The following is a 20,289-nucleotide window of genomic DNA, read 5'->3' on the forward strand; positions in this document are numbered from 1 at the left end:
TGTGGGGAGTAATGTAACCATCCTTCAAATGCTCCTTCTGATGAGAAGATAGACAGGGCTTCTTCATCCTGGCATAATCGGAACTAGTCACTTCATGTACTCCATATTCTTCTTCAGAGGAAGATGATCCTGTTGTGCAAAGACAAGAGGACTACTAAATGCTAGCATCCCTGTTTGCTCGAAAAAAGGAAAGGAAATATTTAAAACAACACAGACGAAGCACTTCTCAAGGACAATACCACTTTTTCATGACAGTATCTAAACAGTAGCACAACACCAATAGAGATGACAAAGCTCAACCATATGGATGAAATCAGTGGGCGAGTACCAACCTTTGTCAGGAGGCTTATTGTGTAGAGCATACAGATGAAGCACTTCTCCGGAACCATCTATTGCTATCTACGGTGGTGGCCATTGTCGGTGTCAAAACCGGTGGATCTCGGGTAGGGGGTCCCGAACTATGCATCTAAGGCGGATGGTAACAGGAGGTAGGGGACAGGATGTTTACCCAGGTTCGGGCCCTCTTGATGGAGATAAAACCCTACGTCCTGCTTGATTGTTCTTGATGATATGAGTATTACAAGAGTTGATCTACCATGAGATCAGAGAGGCTAAACCCTAGAAGCTAGCCTATGGTATGATTGTTGTTGTTGGTCCTACGGACTAAACCCTCCGGTTTATGTAGACACCGGAGAGTCGGTTACAAGGAAGGAGATCTACATATCCGTATTGCCAAGTCTTCAATCTTATATCTTCATAGTCCAACAGTTCGGCCAAAGGATATAGTCCGGCTATCCGGATACCCCCTAATCCAGGACTCCCTCAGTAGCCCCTGAACCAGGCTTCAATGACGATGAGTCCCGCGCGCAGATTGTATTCGGCATTGCAAGGCAGGTTCCTCCTCCGAATACTTCATAGAAGATTTTGAACACGAGGATCGTGTCCGGCTTTGCAAAACAAGTTCCACATACCACCGTAGAGAGAATAATATTTCCATAAATCTAATCTGCTGACGTACCCCGTAGTGTGACATCACACCACAGCCAGGTCTTTATTGGAATCGTTTTTCATAACCAATCTCCACGTGTTTCGCGAGGCGGTTTTCTTGGCACGTCTTGTCGAAGCAGAGATCGTGTCCCCTTTATTACAGGATTCTCATCAATATGGATGTGGGTAACCCAACCATGCCTATTGGTAGGACTCCTAGATCTTAGGCAAGTCCCAAACGACCACGAGGAGGACGCTTGATATTCACCCTCTTTATAAAGGGGACAAGGCTTTTTCTATTTTCCTGCTCGTGCTCACACAAATCCTTCCCCCACCTCGAGATCTAACACCCAAAACTCAGGTCAGGTGCTTCGGACCTTCAACTATGTCCGGATCCAACCTTGAAGGTCGGTGGATGCCTTCCTCCATCACGGAGGAGGACATCAAGAGGTTGAGAGAGGCCAGATATCTGACCGCCGAAATTTCGCATCGGCTGCCCGCCCGAGGGCAGGTCGTCCCTACTCCCGAACCCAACGAGAGCATTGTGTTCATCTCCCACTTCCTCCGAGGACTAGGCCTCGCTCTGGATCGCTTTGTTAGGGTTCTTACATTCTATTACGGGCTAGATTTTCACGATCTGGCCCCGGATTCCCTTCTTCACATCTCGACATTTATTGTCGTATACGAGGCCTTCCTCCGCATTACCCCTCACTTCGGCATGTGGCTCAAGACCTTCGATGTGAAGCCGAAGATGATCGAGGGGCAGCACACAGCGTGCGGAGGCGCTTTAATAAGCAAAATTCCTGATGCTCCATGGCCCAAGAGTTACTTCCCAGAGGTGTCCGGATTGTGGCAGCGGGAGTGGTTCTACATCACAACTCCCCGAAGTGCCAAGTGGGTAGCTGCCCCCACCTTTCGCTCAGGCCCCTCACCACAACTGATGTCATGGATCAGCAGGGGGGTGAGCCGGGGTCCAGCCAAGGACATACCAATACTGCAAAGCCGTATCCGAGATCTCTTTGAGAGAGATTTGAGTCTGGTTATGGTAGTGCAAGTCATGCTAGTTCGTCAAGTCCAGCCTTGCAAATGCCAGCCCCTTCACATGTGGGAATTCAACCCGGAAGGACCGCGAGCTATTCAAAATTTCCTCGGCATGACGCACGAAGAGATGTACAAATTGTTCTTCGAACCACAAATAATGTGTCCGGACATCATTGAGGATGCAAGTCTGAGCTGCAATCGCCCGGATACCCAAGTAGCCCCGTATCCGAACACACTGTTCGTTTATTTATCGCAACATTGCCCTAAAAAAGCCGCTCTTTGACCCAGGATTGGATAGCGAAGGCAAAGTTGATCAGGTGTTCGGCCCCCCTCCCAGAGACCTCACCAAATCTCGTGCTAACCAAGATGCTGGAGATCGCGCCTTATCAAGCGCCCTCAAGAGAAGATAAAGGGGGGAACAAGAAGGCTGGCGCCTCCACGAAGGAGGTTAGCCGGGGGGAGGAACTGAAACTTCATCTCCCCAGGGACGGAAGAGAACTGCCTCTAAGGACCCGGAGACAATGGTCTCCAAACGGGGGAAGAAATCTCCGCCGGAGGGTCCTGCCCTGGGGGATACCCTGGCCGTACTATGCCCTCAAGGGGATTAGCCCTCCACCGAGCTGTAAGAAAAAGGGTAAATGAAAATATCTCGCTTTACCTCTGAGGAAAATAACCGAGGCATTTATCTTGCAGTTCGGATATTAGCCCTTCTCAGCAGAGCTCGTCTTCAGGGGATCTTCTTCCAGAGATGATGGAGAACGAAATGCCTCCCCCTGCCATACCGCCTCATCAGGCGGGCGACCCCGAGGTGTCATCACGGAGGGTTTCTCCTGATCTGAAAAGGCCAGAAGGTAATCCTATGGCCACCCGAAGTCCTCAGTATCCGTCTCTTGAAGAGGGAAATCGAAAGAGTCCGACACCATCTGGTGTACGGTCGGACGTACTGAGGGATCTGCTAGAGCAAGCGGCTATCTCAGAAGAGCACCGCACGTTGATGGGTACGGTGATTGAAAGGATTTCGTCCGTCGAATGCGGGTTGCATGAAGCCTTTATGAGTCTACTGACGGGTTTTGAGGTACGTGAAATGATGTACATTTTCGACAGTACCGCACATTTTTATATGTGCCCTGTGTAGATAGTAGCCCCTGAGACTCTGGTTGTCATTGAAAACGGCGGCAAATAGAGGATCATAGTCCCAGGTGATAACCAAACCGCCTTTATGCATAGGTGGTTGAAGCTCCGGTGGCTAGCCGGACTAATGGGTTTGCCGAACTAAAGCGGCAGCTAGATGTGGCAGATGCCGACATCATGCTTGTCAACAAGCAGTTTGACGAGGCACAGGGTCAGTGATTTTTGTGGTGATCGTCACATAGTAAGAGCAGCATGATGCCAGTATCTTTAATATGTTGTGACTGCAGATGGTACTGCCACCGGGGAGACCCTTCGGGCGGAGCTTGCCCGAGCCCAGGAGCAAGTAAGGAGTAGCAATGCGGCCGCTTTAAAGGCGGCCGAGGGATTAAGGGCTGAAAAGGCCGCACATTGCGAGAGCAAAGAAAAAATTGCCAAGATGGTCGAGGAGTTAAAAGATGCTACTGACCGTTACCGGCTTCTTGAAGAAGAAAACCGAGTGAAGGCGACTGACCTAGAGAAGGCCCGGGTGGCTGCCAAGGAAGCCCGCACCAAAATTAGAGCGACAAAGGAGGAGCTGAATAAAGCTGCGGATATCATTTATGGGAAGCCCTTATTGTTGCAGACTAAGTTCGGAGATCCTAAATATTCTCCTCTAGACTGGCTATGGAGTTCGGCGGACGAGTACATGGATTTGGCTGCGAGTGCTGCTGATGCGGCCGAGTACTTCAAGGATCAGAATGGTCCTGAAGTGGAGAAGTTGCTCTAGTCACAGTTTCATGCTCCAGCCCATCCACTGTTGCTGAATGAGCGATTGACCGATTGGGCCGAGCACCATAGATTACCCGGACTTGCCATGAGGTCCGTTGTGGATCATCTGTGGCCAGGAGGGCCAAGGCCGAATAGCTACTTTAGCTTAGTGCAACAATTCCTTGGTGTTGTGCCACGCATTGATGCTATAAAGAGGTCAGTGTGCATAGAAGGCCCGTGTTAAAACATACTGGGTGGAGATGGATTCCACCACTGTTGCGGTACAGGGTTCGGCCATAGGCCGAGTGGCTGCCGAGCACTACTTTGAAGAAGCTCTTCAAGGCGCTCGTTCGACAGAGGCTCAGTGCTCAAAAAATATTATGTTTAAGTGATATGTATTCCCATTATAAAAACAATGTTTTATTGAGTTTATCAAGGCTGTATTTATACTTTTGCCGGAAAGTACTATGATGCCTCATGTGCGGCCGTTAACGTATATATGTATATAACCTAAAAGATGGCAGTCGTCGGCTTCAACCCCCACGCATATAATGCGGGGGTGTTCGCAGAAGACGCATTTTCACAATTGATCCAATGTCTTGGTCCATTAAGGAGGTGATAGCATAGCGAACTATGCAATCGGACTATAATGCTTTAACACTTTCACTTAGCCAGAGGAGTTTGATAGTGGGGCTACTATATAGCCCCCCGTGGCTCCGCGCTCATCCGAATTCGGGGCGCATACATGCCTGGCCGGAAAATGGCCCTTCGTTAAGGCGGAGGAATCCTGAAGATTCTGCTAGGTCATCGAGTGGTTGACCAGTCTCACGCTATATCATGACAGTCAGTTTTCGGCTTCCTCTATTGAGGTGCTCGTCTGGATGAACCAGGGCACAATCGCAGTAGTTCTCCGGGTGCCGCCTTAGCCGATAGAGCAGAACATAAGGCAGCAAAACACAGGAGCCGGGCAAACCCAACATTGGACCGAACACATGATTCAGAGCTAATGCGTATAAGGCCAAACTTGTGACGCCGAACACTCCCTAAGGAATTCGGTCTTTATGATATAAACCAGGCTTAAACAGTGCCCTTTGTAATAAGCCCCTAGTGTCCAGGTACGTGCAATATTATGACGTGGCCACATGCTAATACGTCAGCATCCTTCTCAATTGTACTGAGAATTTGGGGGATGTGTATCAACAAGAGATAATAAAAAAGGTTTACGTAGGGTCTTAATCTAAAAAGAATCCTTGGAACGGGTCCCTACTACACGTCTGCGCCTCTGTCGCCGTTGTGCCGTATCCTGGACGGGTGTAGCACGAGGTCATCTCTAAAAGAGAGGAACTTAGTTGAAAAGTTGTCGTGCAAAAAGGTAGGTTATACTAAATAAACCATATATAGTTCAACATGAGTAAGGTTGAGCCTAATTGTCACTTGTTTACACACGTTGAGCCCCTTGTATTGTTAAAGGGGTATAGCTGCACTAGACTTGTCTAACCGTGTCTGTGGTCTTAACGACCTGTCAGATGCTCAAGTTGGTGAGGTCGTCTAGTGTGCGGCTGCCAAGGCGGCCGCACGGTCTTCTGCGCACAAGGAGCGGTCAATATTTCCATTTACTGTAATGATGCCACATGGACCGGGCATCTTAAGCATGAGAGAAGTGTAATGCGGTATTGCATTAAAGCGAGTGAAAGCTTCGCGTCCGAGTAGTGCTTGATAGCCACTTTGGAATGGAGTGATGTGGAAGGTTAAATTTTTGCTGCGGAAGTTATCGGGAAAGCAGAATATAACCTCTAGTAGCAGGGAGCCCGTGCAATGGGCTTCTGGGCCTGGCGTTACTCTTTTAAAGGTAGTATTGCTATGGCTGATTTTTGTTGGGTGTATCCCCATTTTGCGGACTGTGTCCTGATATATCAGGTTTAAGCTACTCCCGCCGTCCATCAGGACTCATGTGAAGTGGTATCCGTCAATTATCGGGTCTAACACCAAGGCAGCCCATCCTGCATGTCTAATACTTGCCGAGTAATCTCGATGGTCAAAGGTGATTAGTTGGGACGACCAGTGGCAGAACTCTGCGGTGATAGGCCCTGGGGCATGTGTCTCTAGGAGTGCCGCTTTGCTTCTCCCCTTAATCAGGTGTAACACGTTTACTGCCTTGACTTCTGGTGGGAATTTCTTCTGTTCCCCAGTGCTTTGCTTACGAGGCTCATCCTCGTCTTCGCTTGGTGTATCCTGCCCCTTGTGTTTGGAGTTGAGCTTGCCGGACTGCTTTAAGACCCAACATTCTCTATGGGTATGATTTGAAGGTTTATCGGGGGTGCTGTGGATCTGACATATTTTGTCCAAAATCTTGTTTAGGCAGGCAGTTCGTCTCTGTTTCCTTTGGAGGGCCGCTTTTGCTGACCTGGACAAGAGCTTCTGAATCCGGCATTTACCGCCGTGTCTTCGGGCTGTCTTCTTTATTCCGGCGCTTGTTTTTTCTGCGTAATGGCTTCCCGTTTCTGTCCCTGACTTCGGATGTACTTGGGTCGCTGGTGCTGCATCAGGCTAACCAGCTGTCCTCGCCCGCGCAAAAGCGGGTCATGAGGCTTGTTAATGCTACCATTGTTCTCGGCTTTTCTTGGCCAAGGTGTCTGGCAAGCCATTCGTCTCGAACGTTGTGCTTGAAAGCTGCTAAGGCTTCGGCGTCCGGATAGTCGACTATTTGGTTATTTTTACTGAGAAACCTGTTCCAAAGCTTTCGGGCTGACTCTCCAGGCTGTTGAGTTATATGACTTAAATCGTCTGCATCCGGTGGTCGGACATAGGTCCCTTGAAAATTTTCTCGAAAAGCGTCTTCGAGCTCTTCCCAGCTTCCAATGGAGTTTTCGGGGAGGCTTTTAAGCCAGTGTTGAGCTGGCCCTTTAAGCTTGAGGGGTAAGTTCTTGATGGCATGGAGATCGTCTCCTCGAGCCATGTGTATATGGAGGATGTAGTCCTCGATCCAGACCCCAGGGTATGTCGTCCCATCGTATGCCTCTATATTTACGGGTTTGAATCCCTCTGGGAATTCATGGTCCAACACCTCATCGGTGAAACATAGGGGGTGTGCGGCACCGCTGTATTTGGGTGTACCGTGGTGTTCGGATTTTTGTTGTGTTGCATTGCATGCTGGAGCGCGCTTTCTTGGACCGTAGATGGATCTAGTTGCGCCATCCTTTTGATGTGAGCCCTCACATGGATCGCGTACTGGCTTCTGTGCGGCGTCATTTGCCGCTCTATGTTGGCCACGAGGTCGTCTATCCGACCGGATGGCTGTTTTGTTTTTTGATTGCGGGGGATCTAAGGCCTCCTCATGGAATTCAGGTAGAAGCTTTCGCTTCGAGTGGCTCTTTGTGTGGCGACTACCGCCGTACTTTGTTGCAGTGTTGAGTACTTTACTCCATCTAATTCTGAGTGTGTCTTGTGCAGCCCTGAGCCTTTGCTTCTACTTTTTCAAACTCCTCGCAGTGGCGACAAGCCTTTGATGGGTATTCTATTGCTCCGGGTGCTTGTCCGGTGTGATGTCATCCGGACTATTGTCTTCATCGGAGACGGGTTGTTCGGTTTGATTTTTTCGTGTTACCATGGTCGGACGGTGGTTCAATGCCGTGTTCGTCGTCCGCTGGCTCACCCTTTTCTATCGCTGGGTCTATATGATCGCTGTTTCTACCGAGGTGGGATTTGGAGTGGTGCTTACGCCGCCGCTTTGACTGCTTCTCGAGGGAATGATCCTTCGCTGCGTCCTTCCGTTCCTCGTCGTCGTTTTATTTGGGTGTGTCCACCATGTATACATCATATGATGAAGTGGGTGTCCCGTGCCCTGTCGGAAGTGGCTCCTGTTCGTCTCCCGCATCATCGTCCATACCGTCGATGTATTCGGAGTCGAAGTCGAGCATGTTGGTCAAATCGTCGACAGTGGCTACTAAGTGGGTGGTGGGTGGGCGGCGAATTTCTTTGTCATCTGCATCCCAATCCTGCCGGACATAGTTCGGCCAGGACTCTCCTGACAAGGAGAGAGACTTTAATGAATTCAGTATGTCGTACAAGGGCGAGTGCTGAAAGATATCCACGGAGGTGAACTCCATGATCGGCGCCCAATAGGATTCGACAGGCACGGGCGCCGGCGGTTCGGATTCCGTGGCCGGGGAAGGATCCGACAGTTCAGCGACATGGCTCTTATTAGGGGTGATGTTAGTATTTGGCTCTATCGCCACTGACAGTGCGGCCTCCATGGCAGGGTCTATCCACCCGTCCTTGGATGGCGCAACTGGCTCCGAATTGAAGGTCGAAGCGGTCGCCGGTGCGATCTCCCGAACCCTGTCCGATGGTAGAGCTAAATCATGCTCATCATGACCGTGCATGTCGGCCGTGTGGCTTGTGCTTCCACACCTGACCTGGTGGCCAGGGGCGTAACTCTCGATCTGGTCCAGATGGCCAAGCGAGTTGGCCCGCAGTGCGGAGCCGTCGAATACAAAGATCTGTCCGGGGAGAAAAGTCTCACCTGGACTACATCGCTATCGATGATTGAAGGAGCCATCCAGCCTTATGGTGACGACACAGAGGAACTCTCAATGAAAGCACCAATGTCGATGTCAAAACCGGCGGATCTCGGGTAGGGAGTCTCGAACTGTGCGTCTAAGACGGATGGTAATATGAGGCAGGGGACACGATGTTTACCCAGGTTCGGGCCCTCTTGATGGAGGTAAAACCCTACGTCCTGCTTGATTGTTCTTGATGATATGAGTATTACAAGAGTTGATCTACCACGAGATGAGAGAGGCTAAACCCTAGAAGCTAGCAAATGGTATGATTGTTGTTGTTGGTCCTACGGACTAAACCCTCTGGTTTATATAGACACTGGAGGGGGCTAGGGTTACACAGAGTCGGTTACAAGGAAGGAGATCTACATATCCGTATTGCCAAGCTTGCCTTCCACGCCAAGGAGATTCCCATCCAGACAGGGGACGAAGTCTTCAATCTTATATCTTCATAGTCCAACAGTCAGGCCAAAGGATATAGTCCGGCTCTCCGGATACCACCTAATCCAGGACTCCCTCAGCCATGCTTACTATATACTCCTGGATTAGTTTAATGTTTCCAACATCTTCTTGTGCAGTTCCACTAAACTATATGGTATATTCAAAGAAGATCCCTGTTTGCACAAGTAGAGATAATTACATATTACATTAAGATTGGCATCAAATCAGTGGTAAAACAATTGCTCGTTCCAGCCATAGCAATAAATTAAGATGCAAAACTATATCATTACTTGTGTCATCACAGTTCCAGTGCTTCATTACAGCACAGGGAGTTGATTTTTGTTTTTCTTCCGCTTGTTCTTCCCCTTCATTACTTGGTTCAATAACAGACAAGCTTCGCCTTCAATGTAATATTTGGCTTGTCAATTAGGGAGCATAAGTATTGTACTAAACTTAATTTTCTGACGAAAGTGGCAAAATACAGGCCAACGGTTGTCAAATATCCTTATCTTACCTCAATGGGATATTACGGTGCACATATAGATTGGAAGTCTTGTCTCCATTTGTGCAGTTCACTAAAATCAAGCAACATTATCGTACAAGTAGCACAACATATGAAAGCACACTGCAGAATCATGTGAAAGAAGGCTAGTACTGACCTCTCATGATGCGGAATTCAAACAACTCACAAGAAGAAGATCTGAACCAAATTCGCCTTAATGGATAGGAAGTAAGACCTCCCCTTGTGCAGTTCCACTAAGATCAAGCAATCAAGCAACGTTGTCGGTCTGACATTTTGGTTGAACTGCACAAAACACTCTTAAAACAAAAGTGTTTTGTGAAGTGCAACAAAAGGTCACAATAGCAACGAGGTGAAGCAGATAACCATGTTTACACAGAGGTGCAAAGGAAACAATTAGTGGTCAATAACGGTGGATGACACATAAGCCAACAAAAAGAAGCATCTACCTTATCTAAATGGGAAAGAAAGCTAGACAGTAGCATTTCTCAAACGGTGGCATTGATTAATATTAACATCGAGATTATATTAACAATAAAATTCGTTGAACATGTAATTTGCTTTTAACTTTGGCATTGCATCCATTTTCCAGCGGCATTATCAGAGGGTGTTTGTTTACAGGGACATTTCAGTGTAGGGACTAAAAAAACTTCGTGTCAGTCCCATCTAAACCAAACGTGTGGGACATTTACGGACTAAAAGTAGGCATTTGGGACTAAAGAATGAAGACCCCGAGGGAGTCTTTTTGGGACTTTTTCCAACAGTTGCCCCTGCCACGCATCGCACCTTGTCTCTATTAGTTCATTACTAGGGGTAACATGGTCTTTTAGCATGTCAGTTAATAACCTCTAGTCCATGTTTAGTCCCTGGAACCAAGCAGGTAGGGACTAGTGAGTTTTTAACCAAACATGGCCTTAGATTAACAAAAGCTAATGAGTTGCACAGGACAGTGGACGCACTAGCACCATGTGCATCTACCGATGTACTGTGGTCATGCACAGTTTGTTGCAACAAAGAACAAACAACCAAGGAGCATATTTGTGTTGGTCCCAGTTTTGTTAACTTTAGACACCTTTCCCTATGTGAGCGCAAGAAATCTAGTCCTGCTCAAACTCTATAGCCTTGTCCCTTCCTTTCCTTTTTGAACTAGTACTTTCGCCCCTTCCTTTCGTCTTTGAACCACATCCTAGATTTATGCGATACAACTTTCCCCACTACTTTCCCCCATTCCTTTCCTCTTTGAACCACGTCCTAGATTCATGCTATACAACTTCCCCCTTCATTTCCTCTTTGAACCATGTCCTAGATTCATGCTATATACAACTTTCCAATTACTTTGCCCCACTCCTTTCCTCCTTGAACCACGTCCTAGATTCATGGTATAGATGTAGCTAGAGCAATGCATGTGGAGTAAGTAAATTATACCTTAAGGTTCTTGGGGCGTTGTTTGGTGGGCGATGGGATGGCGGCGAAGAAGAAGGGGTCGTAGGCCCTCCCGTGACGCCACTGGGTGGAAAGGGAACAGCTGCGCCGGTAGTCCCTCACCGACGGCAACAGTGTTAAGCCTCCTTCCCTTCCCGGCGGACGGATCCTGTCGGCTCTTTGAGCAGCAGTGAGGGGAGAGAGAGGCCAACGAAGTCTTGTTTAGATCTGGAGAGGGCGAGAGAGTGTGAACAGAGCAACTACAAGCGTTGAGGCTCCAGCGGGAGAGGGCGAGAGAGTGTGAAGAGAGCAAGTACAAGCGCTGAGGCTCCAGCATGTATATATATACTGGAGAGAGAGTGTGAAGCGTGCAAACCCTAGAAAACATTTTGACCAGTCAAAGAATCCTCCTGGCACAAATTATGCTCAAGTGTAGTTATCGAACCCGAGACCTCAAGTTTGATGAGCGAACGGGCTAACCAGCTACACAACCCTCCCGTTATGTTCAACGAGAGGGAAATAATCTTTTATGCATTCCTGCATTCGTTTGACAAGCATGCCTTGTTTTTTTGTGTGTGTGGGAGTCATTGGGATTTCAATCATAATCGTGTCATGTGGCTTTGGTGGTAAGACTATCCACACTGGTGCAGAAATAATGCAGCCTTAGTCACCTTACCTCTCTCCACATAGTACATTGGGTGCCACCAGTCAGAGGGTGAAACAAACAAATTAATAAGAAAAATTAAAAGTGCCAGCGGTGTTTCTTACCTCACACATCTCGCTACTGCTCGGGAACACTGTCGAATTGATCCCTCTATTCGCTCACGTACTATTTTAAGTGAATCCTTATTATAACATGCACACAAATTTTGGCCACTTGTATTCGACTTAAGTCAGTGTACCACCGTATCTCGTATATTTACTACTCCCTCAGTCCAGGTGTAATAAGTCACGTTAGAAGGTGCAACGGGACCAAGGTGCATGTGTGTGTGTGCATGTGCGTGTGTGTGTGTGTGTGTGTTTAACAGCATGTGTGTGTTAGAGAGTGCGACAGATCGACCTACTCCTACAGAGAGATGTTGTGTAGTGTACGATTTTAGACGCGAGAGTTGGTGCATCCTATCGTTTCTAGGCATGTCCGGTAGGGACATGCGGACAGCTGCCACACCCGCTCCTGACCAGCCTGGCCCACCCAAAGCCCCTCCATCGCCCGCACGTGCTTCCCGCCTGCAACGGTCAGCGCCGCTCCAAAGAATCGGTGCCGCATTCATGCCCGGGCAGAGCGGACGTGACCTCTCACTGGCGCAAGAGTGATGGTTGCTTCGTCTGTCCAACTTACTGCTGGGTTTATGTGATTTGACGGCTCATTGGTCTTTATTACTGAAGTGGTAGGACTGGTGGATGTCCCACGCTTTCGGCGAAAGGAGGTACTACTACTAGATTACAATTTTCTTCATTCTTACAGTGGAGGCGTGCGAGCAGTGAAAACACGCAGGCTCAGTGATTACATGGCCCACATCAAACTATCACCGTGCGACACCTAACTCTTTACATAGTACACCCTCCATTCCTAAATATTATATGAGTCCCCGCGCGTTGCTGCGGGACAGCGGTATATCTCTCTGCACAAATTATCGATTTCATAGAACTAAAAAAACTCTATAACCGCATGACAAATGTGGTAGCCAAACTAAATAAACTCCCATCATCATTTAGATCATCCCACGTAAGGAAAAAAGGTCAGCCAACTCCTACTGCATAATGGGATTATATTTTTCTTTTTGACATGTTAATGGGACTTAAAATCTCACTTACATGCATGCTACCAATGCATGCTTGCATGCAGACATGTTGATGTGATTTAAAACCCACTCACATGCATGTGCCACGGTATTTCTTCATGCTTACATGTGGCTTAGTGCGGAGCCTCTCAACGTCTAGATCAGACGGCTATTATGGACTTATTTACTTCATCTAATGGCTACATCAATTTTGATGATGTGGCTCAAGGAGAGGATAGAGAATTCCTAGTAGTGGGGCTAGCTACTACTAGTAGATAAGTCTTTGTAGAGATTCCACTACATACGGAACAAAATGAATGAATCTACACTTAAAATGCATCTATATACATCCGCATGTGGTTCATGGTGAAATCTCTACAAAGACTTATATTTACGGGGGAGACGGCATACTAAGCAAGCTTCTCCTCATTCTGCGAGTTGACGGGACACATCAAAAGTACTCCAGTGTATAGAGCCTTGCCTCTAAGGTAGGCCCCACAGTGTTTTCCTCTTTTTTATCATAACACATCAAGTCGCAATTTGTTTGTTCACCCGTGGTAGACGATCCTCCCTCCACCAAGTGGACAACGAGCACACGTGCCAAATTACCACGTGGGCTGCCTTTCTCGTATAGAAATGAGCTCCACCGTGTACCCGCCCGGGTGTGATTGGGAAAGAGACAGGAGTATGTGCGCCGTGCATGCACCTCTTCTCTTCGTGCACGTCCCCCACCTATGTGGGTGTTTGTGAGAGATACAAACCGCGTTCGTGAGTGTTTTTTGTTTTGGGGTGGGGGTGGGGTGGGGGTTGGTTTCGTGAATTATTTGTGGGAATATGTGTCGATGACATCTCAAACAAAATTTTGCATGCGATGTGTGTGAAATGGAGGCCTATCCATATCATACATAGAGGGTCGGGCAATGCATGATAAGAGAGGGAGGGGTCATAGCTATCGATAAAGTAGAAGAGAGGATCAAGTGGGTGGGTGCGAGTTTGATGAAGAGAGCCATCGAAATTGTGTGTGTGTGCAAGTCAAAGATATTGGGCGACTGGCCTACCGGAACGTCAGAGGGCACATGTCAAGTTTGTGTGTGGCAGGGAGACAAGACTAGAGCGCTCGATGTATCGGTGTATGTGGGGGGGAGGGGCTGGGGGCGGGGTAGACAGAGGCCTAACTATTGAGGTAGAACGACTCATATATGTGTTGAGAATGAAGACCCAGCTATGTCTCGAGGGAGATCGGTCGACATCCATACATAACTGAAGGATGTGAAATATGATGGGACGGAGAGATATAGGAGAGAGAGAGGGAGGGAGAGGGGTAGAGTGCTGGATGGGTGATGGACTTGCTTCTCGAAGATGGTGGGAGAGGCCTACTAGACAAACTGAGGGTGGAACTGCAATGTTATCAATAAGAGTGGGGATGTGTTTCTATGTGTGCCTGTGTGTGATAGATCTGTCGGGACGCATCCATGGATGATGAAGGGGAACCATGTGTTTGGTAAGCAAACCTAACTAGATCGGTAGATCAATTTCTGTTTGTCGGAGGAAGGGAGAGACACAACTAATGAGGTAGATTGATTGACGTGTGGGTAAAAACGAGTTATAAGAACCTAGCTAGCTATATGTATAGCGAGAGATCGGTCGGTGTACGTCCATTTGTTAGAGGCAAATAAGGCCCAGTGAGACGGATAGACAGAGAGAATGGAGCTAGGAGGTGGTGTGAGAGGCCCAACTACTAGCTAGATAGGGGGAGGAGTGTGCGGTTGTGAGATCGATGAAAAGATGGGCGAGTGTTTACACGTGTGTCTGGCCGTATGAGAGACACGAGGCGAGGACACATAAAGGAGGAGATTGAAGGTGTGTGTGTATGTTGTAGGCAGGCATCGCTGGAGAGGTTTATCCATCGGTGTGTGTCGGAAAGGAGTTGTGGAGACTCTGGGAGAACGACCTAAAGAAAAAAATGAATGTTCCCGGTGGATAGAATGTCGAGGGAGGGGGAGGGCGAGGAAGGCGTGTGCATGCAGGAGAGAAACTTAGTGGTAGCTACAAAGGTTAGAGGATTGTGTGGGTGTAAGAGACTAACAAAGATCATAATTTGGTATGAAAGTGGATTCATATATTTGAATAGGAGATCATAGTGTTTTAAACATTGCATGTATGAATATAGCGGTGATACACGTGTTGTGCACATGTTATACCATAATGTGATAATGCATGGCGTTTGCAACTCACAACTAAATATCGAACAATCTAAACAATACTATATATCGAACATTCTCACATTTTATTTGAATTTGTGGTAATGTGTGGTGTTTGCAACTCACATCCAAATACTTGTAGCCGTAGCTGGCGGGGCACCATACATAATGTGATAAACACATTATACATATGAGAAATGGTTTAGATTATGAAGATCTAGCTAGAGCTAGAAATGTAATGTGAGTTGAAATCAAAATAAAGTGGATTCAAAAAATCTAGTTCGAGTTCATATAGTACACATAGTTCATATGTAACTCGAGACTAATCATGTGGTGTGCTGTGAAGATAATACACAAACGATGGTTTAACTTGACAATAATGATGATTGTAGATCTTATTAAAACAAAGAAACAAATTCAAATGCTTTGAATTCACAACAATCATTACTGTATATCTTATTCAAATAGAGAGACGAATTCAACTTTACTTCATATTGAAGCGGTAGTATATACATTTGGAATGCACTAAAACGTTCATTTGGGTTGTAGGTTGCATGCATTATACACATAGAAAAATATTTTAATTGAACATAACATGAATTCAAAGTTTTGAATGACATTTTTAGTGCACATTGATTTGGTACAGTGCATGTTAGGCTTATCCAGGAATTTCGAACCGTGCCTTGTTAGCCCGAAATATTTAAGATATATCTTTGTCTCGTTGTGCTCCGACAACTCCCTCCATCTCAACCCGTGCCTTGCTATTCCGAAATTACTACACGCGCGAAAACTCCCACCTCCTGTGAAATCCCGACAGGTGAAATGCCCGTGGTACCCCTGAACCGAAAGAACGGCCTCAAATTAGTGGGGGTACTTTCATAACTTACCCCACATTTCGGACAAGCCAGTCTCTAAGGCTACGAACTGTCCCATCCGCCCACCCATTCGTACACCGAGGCCGCAAAAACCAGCGACGAAACCCCACTCCCTACTCTGTCCGCCACCCAGCTAGAGCCTCTTCCCCGACGACGTCGTCCACAGCAACACCTCGATGACCCTCATCCACCGTACCGGATGAGGACCCGTTGTCGATCTCATCGTCCCGCCGGTTCAGCCACCGCGTCCTCCACCTCCAAGGAACTGCCCTGACGTTCCCCTCGTCTTTTGCACCACCTCCATTCCCACACCACCGTCTTCATCTGCACCACCGGAAGAGCATCATCATCACCGTTTCCTCGGATGAAGCTGCAACCTAATCGGCGCCACCAAAGAGGTTGTACACTAATCGCCGCATTTTCTTCTTCATTCGATCTCACGGTGCTGCCAGCACTCGGTCCCGAGCCGACACGGCGCGGCTCCATCCATGACGTCGTCGCCGGCCATTTCCTCCACGGCGTCGCTCCCTCGGCGGCGACGTCCACATCAGTAGGAGCTGCTGCTGCTTTAGAGCTCTCGCTCGCGCTGCTGCTCTACTCTTGCTCTCGGTCCCCTGCCTGGTCTGCTCTTGCTATTGCTCTTGATCGCACTGCTGCTCTCGCTCTTGCTCTTGCTTGCGAAGCTGCTCCGATTTAGCTACACTTCAGTTGACTAAATTGACTTTTGGGTCAGTCGATTTTCTGGGGGTGGGGGGGCTCGCCGGGGTGAAGGAAGAACCAGCCGCAGTGGGGAGGGGGGCTCACCGGAGAGGTACCCCACTATCTATCTTAGGATTCAGGATGGGGGTGGTGGTCGCCGGTGGTGGCGGGGCGTTGGCGGGGCGGTGGCGTGGGGATCACCGGAGAAAAAGCTCGGCACGGGGGGGCCTAGAGGGATGGCCGGGGCGGCAGCGGACCGGCGGTGGGGAGTGTTTTCGGGGCGGGCGGGGCGGCGCACCAGCGGCCACGGGCGGCGGGGGGCTGCTGTTTGGCAGGTGGTGGCTGGTGGCTCAGGGGGATGGAGATTGAAGATGAACTGCAAACCCTTGATTTCGTATCCAACGGCAGCAAAATCGACTGACCAGAGATGAAAAAGTCAGTCGACCGACGTGTAGCCTCGCCTTGCTAGTGCGTTTAGTTTCGACAGTTAAGTTTAGTTTCGACATTTAAGTTCAGTTTCGACATTTAAGTTCAGTTTCGACAGTTATGTTCAGAGATGAGCGGCTGATGTATTTTACATCTAGCACTTTGTGGTTATGTATTTTACGTCATGTATTGGAGATGCTATTAGAATTCCACTCAGGTTAACGTTGTTCGTTGTCTCTCTTGTCCTGCTTCAGCCTCGGAATCGTACAACTCACCGGAGCTGCTCCAACGACAAAACCCTCCTTCATAGCGGAGCAGTACCTCGGGCTCCATCTCCAAACGCCTAAGATCTTCTTCCCGTCCTCCGACAGCAAACTCAGCCGGAGCATCCTCACCGGCCAACCCAATCACTCTGAGATTGACATGGCTTCCCCAAAGAGGTTAGTGACAACCTGTTTTTTCATTTCAAATTTTTTGAAACTTGGAGTTTCTGAATCTTTTCATATGGACTTAAACACTTGGGCATCCTTGGTTTTCACCCAAGTGCTTCACTTCCCTCCTAAGTCATCATTTCACTTATGACCCACCGAAAAATAATCTTTGGAATATTTTTCTTAAATGAAAAATGTTCATTTTCTTTCCAAAAACCATAAGCCAGATCTGTTTGCTTCAAAGCAACCCCAATTTTATGGCTCAGAAAAATCTAAGATAATTCACAGATATTCTGTGAACTATAGTGCACCTTCCTGAGCAAAAATATTTTCATCACTTTTTGGAATATTTTTTCTACCAAAAATCTTTTCTATTCTGGACAGAAATGGGGGTTTCTACAGTAACTACCATTTTACTTGCACCATTTGACCTGAACTTTCTTGTGCGTCTTTACCTTAGTAACTTATCACTAGCCTCCAAAGCACAGCTTCAAACTCCAAGCCATTTGACCAAAGTAACATCACTAAGTTACTGACCAGAAACTTACTTGGTGTGTGAAAACTTCTCTACTTCACCTGGATGCAAACTAAATCATGGTAACACTCAAAACTACCACGAACAACATGCCAGACATTGAGTTTTTGCTTAGATCGACCTGATGTCATAGTTCACGCGGTGACCGCGTTCGTCCAGGCATGCTGGCATGCAGCCAATGCGCTCTGCGACGCGCCCGAGCCTCTGTTGCTCACGTGGTCGCTTCCCCTCCTTCCCAACCATGCCAACCCTCGCCATCATCATCGTCTCAATGTTCTTAACTCCACCCTGGTGCTCGCCGACACCGGAGCTCGCCACAGCGAGCACGGGCAATGTACGGCCAGCCCAACAGTGCGGAGCGTACTATGCTGGTCGCCATCCTCTTGATCGTGTGCTCGTCTCCGCCCGCCCACAGTGGCCGTGAGACCTCCGTCGCCTTCTCCCCCTCTCACTGATGCCGCTCATCGCCGAGCGCCATGGACAGGTGTCCACTGGCGAAGCCCAGAGCACCCTCGCCGCTCGCCTATAAATAGAGCCCGCCCCAGCCTCCTCGAGCACCATCCAGCACTCACACACACCCCACGATCGAGTAGGAAGCCGGACCCCGGCAGGGCAGGCCTCGGGCCGCCGTCCCCGAGCCCGATCTCGCCGGCGATCTCCTTTGGTCGCCGCAGTAGCTCCAGGCCTGGGCGCCCCTCCAGGGCCTCCGGCTCTCTCCGGTGAGGCCGTCTCGCCCGCTTGGGGCCCCTGAAGTGGCCTCTGCTCGCCGTCTTCCTCAACTCCGGCGACCTCCACGTTCTGCCTCCGCTTGCGAGGTTGATTCTGACGCCGTCCGACCGCCCCTAGCTATGCTACGGGTACGGGCAGGTGCGCCTCAACCCCCTCCTGCCATCCCTCCCTCTCGTTTGGGCCAAGGAGCCCTCGTCGCTGGCGAGAGCTCTAGCGAAGCCGTGGCCTCTCTGTTTCCTTCTCCCTCTTCCCCCACCTTACTAGTGGGGCCCACTAGTCAACCACTCAGTACGCGCGCGAAGCGATACGAGTGGTGGCGCCCCTGGGCTTTACGCCTTCGACGTCACCCCCAGTCTATTTCTTTTATTCAATTCATTTGAATTTACAGAACACTTCAAACAGTTATAACTTTTCAACCATAAGTCCAAATGAATTGATTCTTTTTGCATTGTGTTCTTTGATAAGAAATCTAGCAACTCACCAAAGATGTTATTTTTCTGAGCTGTCTAGAATTTCTGGTGATTTTCAGAAGTGTTCTTGATATTTTGTTTTTGTGTTTAAAACTATTTTCAGAAGGTGAAGCTTGTCTTGAGGATCACTAGGATGCTTGTGAACCTCATCTGCACTAAGGCAAGCGACAACAACATTTTCATGGTGCCATTTCAATATTTGTGATTTTCTTACTTGAATGAAATGATTAATCCATGCATTTAAATGATTATGGAGTTATTTATATTCTGTTAAATATTGGTTAGTTGTTCTGCTTGATTTACATAATGGGTGAAACTAGTTTAGTGGATAAAGCAAGGTAAGATTTATTTGAGGTGATGTTAGAAATAATTTTGTTATGCATGTTAGCAATTATTTAAAGCCATGTTTTTGCCCTCTTAGATTGATAAAAATTTGTTAGAAAATGTTCTGTTAAATACTTGTTTAATCATATTACTTGTCTTACAGAATGTTTGAACCCAACTTAGTGATAAAGAAAGTAAGAGTTGTTGATAGTGAAATCGTTTTGACAAGCATATGAGAAATTTATCGGAGTTACTTTCTTGCGTAAGAACTCAATAAAACTTGTTGCAAATTTTTTTGGTTAAGTTGTGAGTTATATGAGCAAGTAGCGTAATTTGAGTTGTTGACGTTATGCTTGGTGTGTATAAGGATGACATCGGTCATTTTTATCACTATATGATGCATGTGTTGTTTTGCATTTCATGCCATGCTATGACACCGGTCATTTTTAGCTTAAAGTTAAACCTGAATTTAACTCAACTTGAATATACCGTTGACTGCGTCATGGTGCCGCTGAATCGAGTTTCTTTCCAATCCGACCACATTTGCCTTTGTGGGAAGGCCTTGATTCGGTCCATTGACACGGCCTCTGGTCGGTGCCTCCATCTAGGGAAGGTTATGTCGTGCTTGCCCTGGCCCGGTAAGCAGACATAATCTTGTGTGCTCGTTGATGAGATTATGATACCGAGTCCCTGAGTGGGAGTGTCCCCGAGTCGGAGTGTTTTGACCACGATGGTGGTCGGGGTTTCTTTGGTAGACACGGGGCCACCCAGGACCAGCCCATTGGGGATTTGTGTCGGAGTGGCCGGGAGAGTGTTGTGGCAATGGAGGGGTTTTGACGGAATGTCGTTGGTCCACCCGAATGGGAGTGCGAGGCCATGGGTTCCGTGGCGTGGGTATAGTGTGCTACCTCTGTAGAGTGTGTAATCTATCGATAGCCGAGTCCATGGTTATGTACATCTCGTAGTAGGT

The sequence above is a fragment of the Triticum aestivum genome, chromosome 1A, assembly GCF_018294505.1.
Source record: "Triticum aestivum cultivar Chinese Spring chromosome 1A, IWGSC CS RefSeq v2.1, whole genome shotgun sequence".
Lineage (NCBI taxonomy): Eukaryota > Viridiplantae > Streptophyta > Magnoliopsida > Poales > Poaceae > Triticum > Triticum aestivum.